This window comes from Neopsephotus bourkii, unplaced genomic scaffold (genome assembly GCF_033783945.1).
Source record: "Neopsephotus bourkii isolate Nb327-2 ecotype Australia unplaced genomic scaffold, CSIRO-AGI_Nbou_v1 NB_1574, whole genome shotgun sequence".
Lineage (NCBI taxonomy): Eukaryota > Metazoa > Chordata > Aves > Psittaciformes > Psittacidae > Neopsephotus > Neopsephotus bourkii.
Genome location: NW_026902050.1, coordinates 3,886,779 through 3,903,070, shown reverse-complemented (window position 1 = coordinate 3,903,070; position 16,292 = coordinate 3,886,779). Strand labels below are relative to the sequence as shown.

Here is a 16,292-nt window from a genome sequence, read left to right as displayed (position 1 = left end):
AGAAAGAGTTTCAGGCAGCTTTGAATCAGCCCATCGATGAGAGCAGTCTGAATCAAGCATCAAACTTCTGTTCCTAATCCTCTGGTAGTTCCATATATTACAGACTTCTCAGCTTATGAAGGAGCAACACTTCAACCCTTCTGTGTTGCAGAGGGAATGCTCTTCTGAAATCCTGAAAATAAGTGAGGCAAAGACCATAATTTTGTTACCACCAGAGTCTATTTTAAAATACCTAAATAAATGTTTCATATACCGGTATAGCAAAATTATTTTTATACCCAAGTACTTAAAAGGAATATATGCACTTGCATGAACTGGACATCTAATAATTTGCTTATACGTATTTTAAATTTGACAAACAGCAATGTTTCACTGTACATTTTAAAGATAATTTTACTAAAAAACCGCGTATCTATGAAAGAAAGAAAAAAATGTCAGGCAATTATTGCAGCTTATAGTTCTTGGCTATTTTCATACTGCACTTGAAAAACATCATACAGGTGAGCAAAATTATCTTAAAATATTATTTTCTTTAGTTTCTTCATTTTGATGTTTCTCTGTGTAGAGCTGCACACTGTATGGAAAATGGTACAAGATATTCACCTGAAGAGGGAATGAAAGACTTTCTGGGTACGAACAGTGCATTTCTGTCAGATGCTATTTAAGACCTACTTCAGACAGTCTGACTGCATGAGACTGCTGTGGGCTGTTCTATTTTGACCGAGTTTGCTGCACTTTTGCCTTAGCTCTTCCCTTCAGGTACAAGTAAATACTCTCCTGAGTTTATTTGGGGTGTGAAAGAGTAAAACTGAAGTGCTGACTGATGGGTGATCCACCCAGTCGTTCTGGTAATCATTGATGTCATTGGCAGGCAGTTTAGGAGGCATCACATTATGCTTGCTTCTACTTTATTTGTACTATAAATAGAGAACTTGAGCCCTTCTGAGTGAAATACTCCCCTTCACTGCCATTAGGTAACAGGTTTGCAGTCTCCCTCTGCCACACGTCTGTCATAAGCAATATGCTTGTCCATGTGGATGTCTGTATCTATTGCAGACTTTCCACCAAAAGCTGAAGGACATTGCTCAGTGGGTGTTAATTACGTTGTCATAATTCTTAAAGTTAATCCAGTGCTTTCTTCTCTCCTTTTCTCTGCCACCCCCCTCCTCCCCTTCCAAAACAATTCTAACTTTTGAGCCCTCTTCTACTGAAATCACAAGTAGCTTTGTACCTGGAAAAGGTGAAACATCAGATCCTGAATTTTCTTGAGAAAAAAACCCCTAAAATAAACTTGCCATAGAAATCAGAATGCATGGCTGTCCCACCTCTATAATCCTGCAAAACATTTTTAAGTCTCATGGTTGGTACCCAATCACAGTGACCTGAGAAGACACCTTTGGTCATGCTTGATATTTTACTCCATTCAACTGCTTAAGTATAATGGGGAGAGAAAACAGTTATCTGTTTGATTCTACAGCACAGTGCCTCTAACTTCACCACTGCTTTTGAGGTCAGGATCAATAGATGTGGGAGGAACATTATCTGTCCTGACCCTTGCTTCCATCATGTTTTCTTACATCTTCTATCTATTGATAGAAACCAGTTTTCAATTCTTCCAAATAAAACTGCATCCTACATGTTTATTTTGATGCAGAAGGTTGACCAATGTACAGGGGGGTTGTAAGGGGGGGTTTTACATAGGGAAGTTATACAGGGGGGTTAGAGGAATTCGCTTGCTTAAACAAAGGTATTGTCTGTACCTATCATGCCTACTAAGCAGAACAAAGGCACTAACTATTGATAAGGAAAAGCAGACACCTGGTCCTATTGACAAAGAAAAGCAGACGCCTGATTTTACTGATAAGCAACTATTGATAAGGAAACGCAGACACCTGAATCTACTGTTAAGGGGGAGAAGCAGATAGTTTATGGCTGGGACCAAACCCTAAGGCCATACGTGAGGACTAAAAGGTGAAAAGTTCAAGAAGAGGAAGACTCATTTACTTCAGCTTGAAAACCCCTACCCACAGGAGGAAAACTCATGTACTTCATCTTAAGACCCCTGCCCATGACCAGAGGGGGCACTGTGCAGGCACAAAGCACCTTCTAGCTCATTGTAATACGAAGCGGGGATAAGACATGAATATGTATAAGGGTATGGTGCAACCTTATAAATGTAGAGGGAAACAACACTGAGGCAAGCATGACTTTGAGGAGTTATCCCCGTGAGTCTCAGCGCTGAATAAAAAGCATACCTACTTTACAACTTTTAACGAGTTGTGGAGTCAATCTGCGCATCAATTTTACATTAAGATTGCTCTTAGGTCTCAGAATGAACGGGTGACATGAGTTCCCTTTATAGAACATCAAGGTGAGTTACAAGTGTGGAAAGGAAGTTTTCCCTTAGAGAGAGACTAACAGAAAATGTCCTTAATTCTTCTGTAAGTTTGCATTGTTTGGCCACTCAGTTCAGATCGAAACTTCACTTGCATTGGAGTTCAGGGCCTAAAGCTGGGCCCTGCTTGGTATTTACTTTTCTCTACAGATACAGTGAGAATTGAATATTGAAGGATTCTTATTAGACAATTACTAAAAATTAGAATAATAACAGTTTTCACTTTCATTCTTTGTTGTTTTTCTTCTATCTGGATGTGCTTAGCTCCTAGAGAAGTGAAAGAGTAATGGAAGTACCTAATTGCAATGTAAAAAGCTTTCTCAGAGAATTCTGTTAATGTATTTAAATCCTGGAGATCTGAGTGATGTCCAGCTTTCTTTCTAAATCCTGTGGAATAAGAGCTCAGACTTTCCAGAGTACACACAGTAGGACTTGAAGTTATATTCCACTGACTTATTTTCAGGCTTCATCAAAACCTCAGTGTTTAGCTCACTCTTGATAAAAGTTTTGTGAAGCTTCATGAATGTTTTCTGTTCTTGAGCTCAACCTTAAGTAGGCTCCACTAGTGATCTTTCTCTGGAAGGCAAAGACATTACATACTACAGAAGTGCATTTATTAAACAAGGTGTTTCATGTATGTTAGAATGATGCACATCATACAATAGAAAACTGGATTCTGTAATATGATCTCATGGGAATTGATGACAATAAGTGATATGGTATATAAATTATTAGCACATACTTACAGAAGCCCAGACAGCACTTTTGCTCTTTAACTATTGCCAAGGAAATTAAGCTTTATTTGTGAAATACTTCCAACTTCCATTTTATTAGATTTTGGCTGATGAAGCTGATGCCTTTGATATACTCCTGAACAAACTAAAAATAAAAATTAAGGATATTTTTTGTATTATTCAATAAAAGACCACATTTCCACTAGTTTATATCACCGCAGTGAGATACTTTAAGAGAATAAATTTGTTTGGTGGGCCTTGGTTATCTCGTATTTTTATTACTATGAAGAATTGATTTTTATTAAATAAATTTCAATTTTATAAATAGAGCATTGTAATAGTAATACAACACTGTTCCATATACTTTTCAGTAGTCAAAGTTCCTAATTCAGATTTGTTTTTGTCAGGCTAAAATTAAGTTTGATTCCCTTACTGCTTTTATTTTACAGTCAGTGGGACATGAATGAATATGCTTCAGGTTTTACGCAAAGAGGGAGGTAAGAACATCCACTGCGTATTGGCTGTTTTGGAGTTGAAGCAAAGCTTTTTTTTTTTAAATAATTTGTTTTTCCACAATCAAGATTCAAGCCACAAAGGGTTGATTCTTCATTAATTCACTGAAATTTCAGAATGTAATGTCGGATCTAAACAAGCTAAGCCAGAAATCCTAGGAGTGGTGAGAATGGAACAACAGGAAAAGGGATGGTGATTGTGGAAATCCCTAAAGAAGCACTTGATCCAGAAAGGTAGTGATTAATGTGAGGCACTGCTATTGTGTCATGACTGACAGTCTGAACTGAAGAAAGTCCATAGGAATGATTTATTCACAAAAGTGTGCATAAGATTAAGGAGAAACCTGTCTTCTCCTGTGAATTTGACCTCAGGTAACATCATGTTTCTCTTAAGATGTCAGCACTTCACCATGCTCCATGTCTCCTCCATCATGGGGTGGCTGGCTGAGGTGTAGACCCTTCAGCTGGCATGTGCCTTCACTCTGGCCAGAGGTACCAGGGGTGAAGTGCTCTGTCAGGGCAGCCCTCTGGCCAAACACCAACAGACTCTGCCTAGGAGTAATGAAGAGCTGTTCATTGTAAACAAAAGAAATTACTTGAGATGCCTCGAATAGTTAAGTGTGGGGAGGTTCAAATGCTTCCCATAAGGAACCAGCTGAGCTAGCAGCTCTTCCCAGGAAGTTCAGTCTTCTCCCAGGATGTGTAAACTGCCCCAGATTAAATCCATGGATCCTGGGGGTGGAGGCTTTGAAAAAAAAAGAGTGCTGAGGGAAGAAGTATTCTTGATTTTCCTTGTCTTGTGCATCTGCATATAATCAAGGGTTATTTGTACTGTGACTGTGACATTATTTGTAACCTTATCTAGGTGCTCCTGCTCCGGCAGGGGGATTGGACTAGATGATCTTTTGAGGTCCCTTCCAATCTCTAGCATACTGTGATTATGAAATGGTGTAACTGAACTGACTTAGGTATTGGTGACAGCAAGATTGGACTGAAACTTGTGTGGCTTGTCTGCAAGTGTGTTCCCACTTTTCTGTAGTGAGGTTGTGATAGAAACTCTAAACCAATCCTATACACAACAGTACATTTTAAAATCAGAGCTGTGATCACAAAACTGTGAAGGTAAGCTGTGTTCCTTATGAATGCCCACCAGTCTTGTGGTTGAAAGTAACACTTGTGAATGCTCCTTAATCAGAGAGTGACTGGTGCTGCCAAGCACAGCAGATTCAGCAGCCAGCCAGTGCCGTATGCTCCAGGGTCTTGGCTGTGACATGGCTGGTATGCCAGTTAGCGCACAGTTGTGACTAACCACCATCTGCATTCTTGTGCAGCACAGATGTTGCTTGAATCTTTCAGTTGAGGTCTTAAATTATTTAGTGTTGGATTCCTGTGAGGCCTCTCACTTGCATTATCATGTTTTTTAAGTGTTGCTTTATGTAGAGGAGGACGGTCTGCATTTCTGCTTTCTAGATAAACAGCAACCTACATGCAGACACTTAATTCTGACATTCCTTTCTTCTGATGGCTTTCTTTACTGACTTCCTATTCTTGTAGACTATGTTGATGGCACTCTTGAAGTATAGGTAGTTTGGCAGAGGGGAACATACTGTCTGTCACCAAAGTGCAGTAATCACACTTAACTGTTTTCACAATTATTTATTAACTGTTTTGCGTATATATCCTGAAGAGAGGACTTCTTTAAGAGGGATATAAAAAATACAGGCGTGTCTGAAAGAACTGATTAATGAGGAGAGCAAAGAAGGAAATCTTAGGGCATAGTAAAAGGTGAGCGTAAAACTACATTGCTGTAACTCAGCTGGTATGAATGTAACTTCCCCACTACGCACATTTGCTTAGTGAGGTGTTGCACTCTTACTGAAAATAACAAATATTGTGGAAAGTTTTAATTTCATTATGTTTCTTTTAAAAGAATTTGGGACAGTGTAATTGCCATATATTTTAAGGGAAGTTATGCTACAATTATGGTACTGACTGTTGAATTTGATACATTGTCACACAAGGTTCAAATCAAACCTAGTGACATTTGAGTTGTAGCTGCCATGTGGACTACTACTAAGGCTCTGACAGCTGTAAATGCAGAGAGGGATGATACGAATAGTTTGGCTTCAAACCCCTTAATTTTGCTGCTGACCTGAATCTGTTCAGAGAGTCTCAGGTCATCTTCCCTGCTCACCTTCCACAATTAGCTGTCACAGAAATTCTGGAGTGAATTTTACAGAGAGAGCAACATTCCCACTGCCAGAATATTCTAGTCTTGTTCTAGAGTATTGCAAAAAGAATGTGGAAGAATTCCTGGAGAAAAGCTCTGTTGTCCTTATGGCATTTACTTATGAAAATCTTGAACTTGTCCATTGACAAGGTTTTACTGGAGATATGTATTTTTGCAGCATTTGTATCATAATTCAAGCATTTACTCACAAAATGTCGTGATGCTTTTATTGGTAGCCATACGCAGATGTTGTTTGTTCAATTTTGCAAAGGTATTTATTTGCATAGTATTCTGCAAAATCTTTGAGAAAAAGAAAAATGAAAAATTAATACTTGATTTGGGGTTTAACATCAGACTAATTCATTCTAGCTTTCTTTAGAAAAAATATTTGAGTAAATAGATGAAAATGTTGAAAAGCTACTGTATGGTACAACAAAGATTTACGATTCTAATTCTGTGATTAAGTGTTTAATATTTAGAAAAAAATCTTGGCATATATTTTCACAATATATGTGAAGGAAGGAATCTTACTATTAAATAAGGAAAATGTAACGAACTGATAAAATTCAGCTTTGCTGAAAGTTGATGGTAATGGTGTCACAGAATCATTAGGTTTGAAAGTGATCTCTGGAGATCATCTAGTCCAACCCCCTGCCAAGGCAGGGACACCTAGAGCAGGTTACACAAGGTACTACAAATCACAGAGCAGACTGTAGCTCCTATTTAAATGAAGTGTATATCACCAGATTTCATACGGGTACAGTTACAGGCAAAATATTCACCAGTCTATAATTCAAATAAACACAGCTAACAGAAACTTAACAAAATAACTGTACTATTGGTAAAATAAATTTTCCCTAAATAGGAACTAGATTATCCCAGAAATCAAAGTTTTGGGACATTATTTAGAAACAATGCCGAAGTGAAAGGCATCAGTACTACTTCTGTGATCAGTAACCCCATTAGGACTGACATACATGAATGACCTATTTGTGGTGAAAACTATTACTCAGTTCCCTTTCTTTTGAGTGCTGTATTACTGCATCCATAATATTCTGTGTTTGTGGGCCACTATACAGGAATATTAACCATAGAAGAAAACACACATTGTATACTGACATTCTTGTGAAATAATGATAGCAGACATGCAAATTCTGTCATCAAGGACGTTAATTGAAATGGAGAATTCAGTGAATTTGAGTCTTGATGTGTCTTGGAATCATCTTGAGGGATTTTGCTTTCTTCCTAAATTATTCCATTCTTTTGAAAGGATCAGGTGAGGAGGATAGGCATAGTATGAAAGAGTGAACAGAAGTTTGGCAGGAACCATGTGCATATCTCTGATAGCAAAAGAGATTGTCACAGAATGTTGAAAGGCACATTTCTACCTGATTATCATGGGTTTTACTGAAACTAAAATCATTCTGGTAATATTTCTAATAATAATTATAAGGAATGGGCCAGATTCCTGTTTCCAGGCTATTTTTATACCTCTCCAAATGGAACTCTAAGTGGGTGCAAATTACCTCTGTAACTTAACAGATGTAAGTGTATGCATGCCATTATTAGAAACATTTAAAAGAAGGGTTGATGAAGAAGCACTTGCACTACTAGCAGAGCTCGCTGAAAAATTAATTGCTCCCAAATTTTTACTTTTCCCCCTTTCTAGAAAACAGCGGAGAGAATTTGATGCTAATGAAAGGCTGATTTCACAGCACTGGAGCCTAGAATTCTGTTAACGTGGTGAACAGCTTTGGTGAGTATTTCTCTCACAGTTCAGTCCACATGCCTCTGAATTCTGAGTGTGTGTGGAATCTCTGTTGACAGCCCTGAAGTCCTTATTTAGCTTTTATTCCTCAAACAGTTTAAGATCAAAATCAGCAGAAATTCTTTTGTGTAATATTTGAGTGAAAAACTCAGTAGTGTCTACTTCCATACACAAGATTTCTGAGCATCCACTGCAGCTGCCATTGAGGGTCATGCCTGTAACATTGGCAGTTAGCATTGTCAACATTGGCTAGCTTGAAATTGCCAGCTCTTTTTTATTTGGGCTGTGAAACAGCTGTTAAGGGGCAGTGTTTTCTGGCAAGTTGTGATGAGCTGGAATTAAAAGTAAAGTCAAGTCACCCTGTTTTCAAATCTGCATACGTTCTCCTACACTCCAACTCCCACATATGTACACATTCTTGAAGAAACCTCTGTTTGAAGTAGAATTAGTTTGCAGCAGCATGGAATATTTAATCAGTCAGTACTCACTTAGGCCACACATAAATGGGTCAAATTGCAGCTTGAGGTGCCTTCTCCTAACTCCGACCCTTGTGCAGAGGCATTCCCGGTATGGATAGTTGCTGCTGGAGCTGTCTGCGCTAGTTCCTTGGCTCTCATTTCTGCAAAGCTGCCAGGTGCAGAAAGAAGTACATGGTGTAACTCTGACCTTGTCTATGTAAGTGAGCCAGAGGGTTTCCTTTTAAGTCACTGTCTGCACAGAAAGGGAATCAGAAGGGCATGTAAAAGTCTTAAGTTTGCATATATTGGTAGGTGGGGTAGAGACCTTGGTGTACTTATAGTAGGAATCCCACCAAAAAAAAAGCTGTGAGATATGATCTCTTTGCAGTGTAGTCTAGGGCACTGCTAAGGTCATCTGGGCTCATGCCTGTCCCTGTTTGAAGCTAATCAGAATATGAGAAAACAAAAAATAACACATGATTGTCATCAGCTATTTTTCTGTCTTTGTAAAGTGAGGACTCAAAATGCAGCAGTGTTGACTAGCGCTGACTGCTCTTAACTCCCTGTTGGAAAACAACCTTGTGTAGCCAAAATGTTTGTGGGTGGGTGAAGATAAAAGAGTTTTCTTAACAAGTCTTTATTGTCTTCCCTGTCATCTGTCCAGAAATGCACATCCAGCTGTCTCAAGTGGAACCACTCCCCTTGGAAATTTGGGGTAGTAGTGGCAGTGAGACATTACTAAAGAATAGCTATGATACTTTAGAAGTATTGAACCCAGTCCTTGCTTACAAGCTTACAGTTTCTGTTTGCACTCTGCTGCACTGACCTCATCATTATTCTGGAAGCATTTTCCTGACCTGTTGATGAGGATTACAAAACTTTGTCTTCCTTACAGACAGAAATGAATTAATGTCTGTAAATTTTGAAATCCAGTGAAGGGAAAGACACAGAAACATAGAACTTCATTAATGTTGCTGCAACTGAAAGCTGCATATTTAAACTTGTAACACACTAACGGGTATCTGTGAAAGGTTACTAGAACCCAAGGACGTTTTCTTAGATGAGCTGGTATTACATACACTATTGAAAGACAGAGTTCTAGAAATCCAGAGATTCTTTGTAGTGTGCTACCAGGGATATTAATTTCAAATAAGATTTTCTAGAGCTATCAAACATGAGATTAAAAGTCTTGTAATTGAGAGTATTCCTGTGATTCCAGCTGATTTAAATGTACATGGATACAATGTAGACCTTGGTGTTGCTAGTACAGATATTTGCAATGAATGGGCAGACTGCCTGGGGACTCAGGTGATTTTGCAGTTCATGCTGAACTTGAAGATGCTGTAATTGCGGGGCTCATAGTACTGTTTCAAAGTCAGGGGATGCTGCAGTCACCACAGTTTTCTAGTTAGGATACTGGAAGATGAGATGACTTACTTGAATGAGTCAAATCACGTGAACTTCTGTTGAAAATGTTAGTGGTTAATTTTAGACTTCTTTTGACCTCTGGAAGTGAACTCAGGGATTCTACTTCTGCATTTAAGTCTCTGGTGAACCAAGTCCTGAGGTTTTGATTCAGTCAGACTCCCACAGAATTCAGTGAGAAAATACAAGTGATAATATGTCATAAAAATTACTCAGGATACAGTGTGTGTGTGCACCACAGTTAAAGATGTGTTCTGTTTAAACTAAACTGCATAAGTCCAAGTAACTCCTGGGCCACTATGAAACAGTATGAAGGTATTTCAGGGAGTGCTGACCACTTAGCTTACATTACTGTTATTCACACACTAGGGCTTCAAACTCGTACGAAGGACAGGTAGAATCCTGGTTTGGAGAAGTAATAAAGAGAATTAAATCTTACTGTCTGATACAGCAAATCTCTGCGGAAGAGAGGAATTATATCACCTAGTCATTAGGATCTCCTGGAAGTGCCTTTGTGGGCTGTGGAAATTAATGAAAGGAAATGAATCTGCCCAGCTTAAGCATCAAAGAGCTTCCAGTGGCAATGGCAGACATCTTGCCATCCACTATCAGAGATACATAAGTCAGCAGCCATCTCTGCTTTCTATCTCATTGCTCAGCAATGGTAGGATTTCATCCTGGAGCACCCTCTAGAGAGGTAATAAGCAGTTTGGAAGTAGAGGCTTAGCTGAAGCCCTGTAGGGACATTATGATCTGTGAACGCAGATTATGACATAAGGTGTCTGTTATAACTCATGACCTTTGGAGATGGGACGTTACTTTTGTCCCTTCACCAGTTACAGCCACTTCTTGCCTCCTCTCTTGCCACCCATCTGTTAACTGTCAGTTTTCCATCTCTGTTTCCCAAGATGATCTCTCCAGCGGTGTCACTTCTGTGTTCATCTTTCTCCAACATGCTTGGTTCTTCTTACTCCATTTCCTTTTCATGTACATTTTGCCTTTACATGCCATTATACATCTCTTTTATAAATACTGAGATGAATACATGTTAAATAGCGTGTGACCCTGTTTGCTCCTTCTCTCCATTTGTTTTATCTGCTTTGACCTTTGGAAGGTTGTGGACAATCTGAAGGATGTGTTTGTGCAGTCCAGGAGTAACTGGGACTATTGGAGAGAATGAGAGGTTTCTTAGACCTCTGATGTGCTAAGGGCAGTTTTCTTCTTTTTTGAGGCAGTTGGCAGCAATGACCTGTGTGTGGATGAAATGCTGGAAAATATATAAGGAGTGTTGCTGCTTGAGCTAGCGGTGCAGTTAAAAGTCAATTTGTACCAGACTTGCTTTATGTTTAAAGTTCACAATAACATGATTCAGTTTAGCAGCTTTAAAAATTGCTTACACTTTTGTTTTCTGCTGTATTCAGCAGAGGTGAGTATATGTATACCTGAGGAGCCCCCAAGTGCACACTGAGGAAAGAACAGAGATACAGTTATTGTACATCATGAGGTGAATCAGCCGCTCTTCTGGACATGTCCACCTTATGTCTGAATTGATTTCCACACAGCAATTCACCAGAGATTTCTTTTTTGCAAGACTGCCCCTCTAGGCAAAATTCACTACAATGATGATTGTACTGATCCTAAGATATCTGCAACATTTCTACTACATTCTCTCCTGTTCTGACAAGAATGGGAAAGGGCTTTGTGTTATTTCTTACTTTAAGTGTCACTTTCCTACTTCTTATCTTGTTTGAAATGCAGTAGTAAGGTGCAATGGATCATGACCTTAAAGAGAAGGAATAAAATAAGCTGGCTCCCACCTGAAATGATAGGCATGCAGCATTCTCTTCTTCACGTTCTCCCTGTGATATTTCTTTCTTCTTTTAGGATTTATGCTTACTAGCACTGAGTCCTCCTGTGGCTGTTTTCAGCTCCAGCTGCTCCCATCTGTACATAGTGGTACTATTCTGTGCAATGCTACTTCTCCTGTAAAAGCAAATTTTACTGTAATTAAATTCCCAGGTGAGAAATACACAAGAGAGAAGGATGTGAAGCAGACAAGCAGGGAAGTGTTCCAAAATACTTCTGAAAGCTCTTAGATTGCTTTTTTTTAACAGCAGATGCTGACTAAAGACTGACAAATACTTGAGAAGAATTGCTCCACAGACCACCTGGAAGTGCCTATGAACCACTGATGGTCTACAAAGAATTTAGATATCTTTACTGAGTGTTTATTGATTACTGCAGATGAGGAAGAATTATTAAGTTAGAATCTGGATAAATTTTATTTCTGATAGAACACACAGTTTACAAAAGAAGTTCTAGGGGCTGTTTTTCATGTATATATATTAGCCTCTACCAGTTAAAACTTTTCATATATTTAGCATTTAAATTAGACTTGATTTAATAACATGGCTTAGAATATCATTTGAGATAAAAGATGCAGAGTCTTTGAATCTTTTATCATCCTTTTTAAATCTCTTCAGGTCCTTGTTGGTGCTTTAATAATTGTTATGGCTAGGTTCAAGCACATGCACAAATTTCCAAGGTTTTATTAGAAACAATTGCTCGTTTCCATAACGAAGTGTAGAAAAACTAACAGGGTGGCCTGTAAGTGAATGAGAGACCATAAGATTCCTTGTTAAAAAGAAATAAACACACTGAATTGTTAAGAAAGCCTGTGTAAACTCATAAAGTTGAGATTAGACAAGAAAAATGCTGACTGAATCACAGTGGCAAGTACTTAATCTCTCCAGCGGTCAGGGGATATTTTAAAAAGAAGAGTGTTTTTTCCTCCTTATTAAGGACATTGTCTGTGTCTTGCTGCTTCCTCATAGAAGAGGCAGGAAAACCCCTGCTCTATTCAGCCTGGTGTTGAGAGGCAAGATACTTAATCTGTCTTTAACTTTCATGTTGCAGCTGTGTCTTTTAACTGCAATTTGCAGCTGATGTTTTAGTTAGGAAGAATATTAATATGACAGCATGTTCTCTTGGTGAGGAAAAGGTGACGTGAAGCAAACAGCTGTTAAAAATATTTTGCTAGAGATCATGTCAGTAGATTTAACCTGTCAGACAAGACTATTTCTGAATGAAAACTTAAGGGCATCCAAGACAAATACCTTCTACTTTTTGGCACCATTTCCTTGCTGTTTTGATTTTATGCATAACAGTTATGATCACCAACCTAAAAAAATTAAGCTTTTGAGAGCAAAAATTGTGACACCAGATCCAGTCTGGATCCAAACATTTTACTTGTCCTATGTGTTAATCCCACCACAGTTTTCTTCATAGTACCATGACAGGAGGTGAGAGTGGGGACATCCAGAGTGTTGTCTTTATTCCTCCTTGGGACTTGGAGGAGCACAGAGGCTGCAGGAGGAAGCTCTGTGAGATACCCAAGAGCCATAAGGCAAGGAACTATGCAAATCCAGGTTTAAAAGCTTTCATTCTCCCCTTCTTCTTCCCATTCTCACAACAGGTTTAGCTCAGGCTTAAGGTTTATGCCGGTAGCATGTGAAGGTCCTCTGAGAAGATGAGTAAAAAACATATTAGTGAATAGTAGGTATTGTGCCAAAAGGTGGAATAGACTCTATCAGGCAAAGATCAATGTGACTTCATCAGACAAAGATCAATGTGTTGCAAAAAGGCCCAGAAAATTACCTGTCCCATCTGTTTATCCAGAAGAATCAAAGTGCACCACAATAAACAAAAAGTAGTCAGAACATGCTGGTTTTAGAGAAATTTCTTACACTATCCAGGCTTATTTCAGTTCTTGCTTATGCTCAAATTTTGCCACAAAATATCTGTTCTGTGTTCCCAGGAGGAGGGAGTTCATCTAGAAGCTCTGGCAGTTGTACTTAGCTTTAGCAACTGAAAGACATGAGGGGTCTCAGAGACATCTCTGGGACACCTCCATTTGAGACATACTTCCCCTGGGGATCATTTATCTCCTGCTGAGCACCAAAAGCATGAGAAGCTGCTTTCCCTTGTCAGAGCCTTTGGGGATAGGGAGGGAAGAGAGGTCCTTATTGACATTGTTCTCTTGAAACAAAGGGAATGCATTTAAAGCAAATACTTTTTTATATTGCTAAACTCCCCCAACTGCCTTCAGAACTTGCACAATACAGGCATCTCTTGATTTGGCAGAGATGATTTTTTAGGAATTGACTTCACAAATTGGTTTTGTTTTGCTCTTGCTAAGGGATGAGCAGTATGAATGCCACAATGAAACAAAAGAAACCATGCCTTCAGCCAGATTGTCTTCTCACATCCCTGCAAACCCACTCAAGCCAATGCAATAGCAGCAGCCTTACTGGGGAAAAAAAATCCTTTAACTCCACAGATCTCTGAAATATATATATATAGGTATATCTGTAGTCAGGATTAGGGGGACAGAAGGTGGTTCACTGATCAAAGTATAGAGAGGCAGCATCCAAAAAAGGAATGTGTGTGGTTCCTAATCTTTCCATTCCATGTTGAGTGATATTACCTGGTACCCAACTTTATATAATGAGGCTCTGAGGAATTAGATCCATTGTTCATGCAATAGTAACCTTGTAGAAGCTTGATTTTTGTTGCTTTGAAAATTCAAGTTCAGGAGTGAGAGTGTAGGTCAGTGTTTGTTGAATGTCATCAATGTATCAGTGAAGATAATGCATGCACACACTGTGGAGTAAACCCTGTATGGTGATGACAGACTGCCTCTGACCTCAGAAAATCCACATCAGAACAGCTGGCACCAGGTCTTAGAATACAGGTTGAGAAATAATTATGGAAGTTTTTCTTTTGCCACTCAGTTATTTGTTTGGAGGTCAAAAAAGCATCATACTGGGCAAAGAAACTAGTCCCTGTGAAAGCATCTTTAATAACAAAATAAATGAATTTTAATAAATTTAGCAGTCTTGCTGACCTTAACTGATGTACTTCGCTTGCTTCTTGTCCTTTGTGCCGTGTTGGAAATGACCAGTGTATTTCTTTAGTGTCTGTAGGGTGGTTTACCTTTCACTGTTTTGATTTCTTGGTGCAATGGAGATGGAGATGGATCTGAGTTTAAGTATGGTTTCTGTGTACGAGAGGGAGGGGGAAAACTGAGCTACAGAAAACACAGTAATAAGGAAGATGTAGTCTTATATGTTTAGAAATATTTAGAAATAGACTGATTTATTTACATTTCGTCTTTATGTGCTGTCCCTTGTGGTACCTGGGCACAGCACACATGAGAATAATCTGTAACATTTAGGGGCAGACAGCCATGGTACCTGGATTGCTGGTAAACTAAACTACACAGGAAAGACATGAGGGACCCAAAAAAAACAACCAAACCCCAAAGTTTTTTACCCTCGTAAAGCCTCTTTTCAGTCAGTGAACATAAACTTTATCCTTCGGCCTGTGAGTTAGCTGGGCTTGGTGAACCACAGTGTGACTTTCAATTAGTGAAAAGATCATCCCCGTATTTTCTGTCAAGAGCGTGCATATGGGTATTAGTGTATTAATATGGGAAAATAGCTCCCTCTAATGGTAAGAAACAATAATTTCCGTCTGTGCAATGCAGATGCAGTTGAATAACAAAGTTTGGAATCTGTGACACTGATTTCATGGATGTACCTATAGCTCATTCAAAGACACATTGACTTACATGGATTACTTTCATGAGCTTGCTTACATGACATACTGAACTGGAATCTAGGAGTTCACTCCTCATTGTTAATTAGCACAGTAGTGTAGTGCTTCTGGATTTTTTAAAATAACTTGAATTTTAAATTTTATTAACATTAGGACAGGGTTTTTTAATGCTTTCTGTACTTTCTGTTTTCTTATATTTCCATGAACTCAGTTCCCTAATATTACTCCCTCATACTGCAGAAGTAACCAGTAAATTTTTGCTTGTTTGCTCACTCAGTGTGTTGCTGTGGTTGAAATTGCCTGTAATTTCCATTCCTTCTTTTCCATGGAGCAGAAAGCCTAATCTGTACTCTTGGGAGAACCACAGAAGCTTTGAAGAGGTCATGCTGAAAAGTACTGGGCATTCTGTGTGGTTACAGCAAAGTAGCTAGGGGCACATAAAGAATCTGGATGTGATTAATAGTAACAATAATGGACAGAATCGGGATCTTTTTTTCCACGGTCATCTTCCCTTTATGCAGAAAATCCTAGTTATTCTTAAAATGCCCCGTAATGCTGACTTTTAGGGGCCTTTGTTTAAAGCTCTCTGAGGAGTCAAAATTAATTTGCACAGCAAGTTTCACCCTTGAACATTTTCAGCTCAAATCAGTGTCACTTGTAAAGAATGTGCAGGTTTACACATGAGACTTTTTGGTTTTATTGTTGCTATTTATTTTTTTAATTTCTTTTTTATATGCATAGATACAGATGTTGGTATGGTATTATGAGCAATAATTTATGCTCATTCTCTATGATAATGGTACTTTTTGTCTTGTTTTTATTATTAACATAACAAGAATTATCGCTGCTGGTGGTACATGATGAAAAATACTGTGTGTCAGGCCCCTTCTGTGAGTCATGTCATGGATATTGGTTGTGTTATATCTGAAAAAAATGTCTGTCTGCAACCCAGAGGAGCAGATCTGTACTTAACTTCATTTCTTCTGATTCGAAGTAGTTTTTCATACTGCGTATATTTATTAACAATTCTTTAAAGCACCATTAGTCTTTGTTGTGATTGCTGCTCTACATTTGTGGAGTGCCAATTGATTATTCACTGTTAAAGAGCAGGAAAATCTGCAGGAAAAACATGATCAAACACTCGCTCTAGA

The 16,292-nt window shown here is 38.6% G+C and overlaps 1 protein-coding gene across 1 annotated transcript in view; it reads left to right on the top strand.

Annotated features, from left to right (window-relative positions):
* Positions 1 to 7,494: 7,494 nt before the first annotated feature.
* Positions 7,495 to 16,292, top strand: part of GPR149 (G protein-coupled receptor 149) — a 75,635-nt gene continuing 66,837 nt past the window's right edge. Inside the window, exon 1 of the mRNA XM_061371562.1 lies at positions 7,495 to 7,627. The gene's annotated coding sequence lies outside the window, so the exon portion shown is untranslated. The remainder of the gene's footprint in view (positions 7,628 to 16,292) is intronic.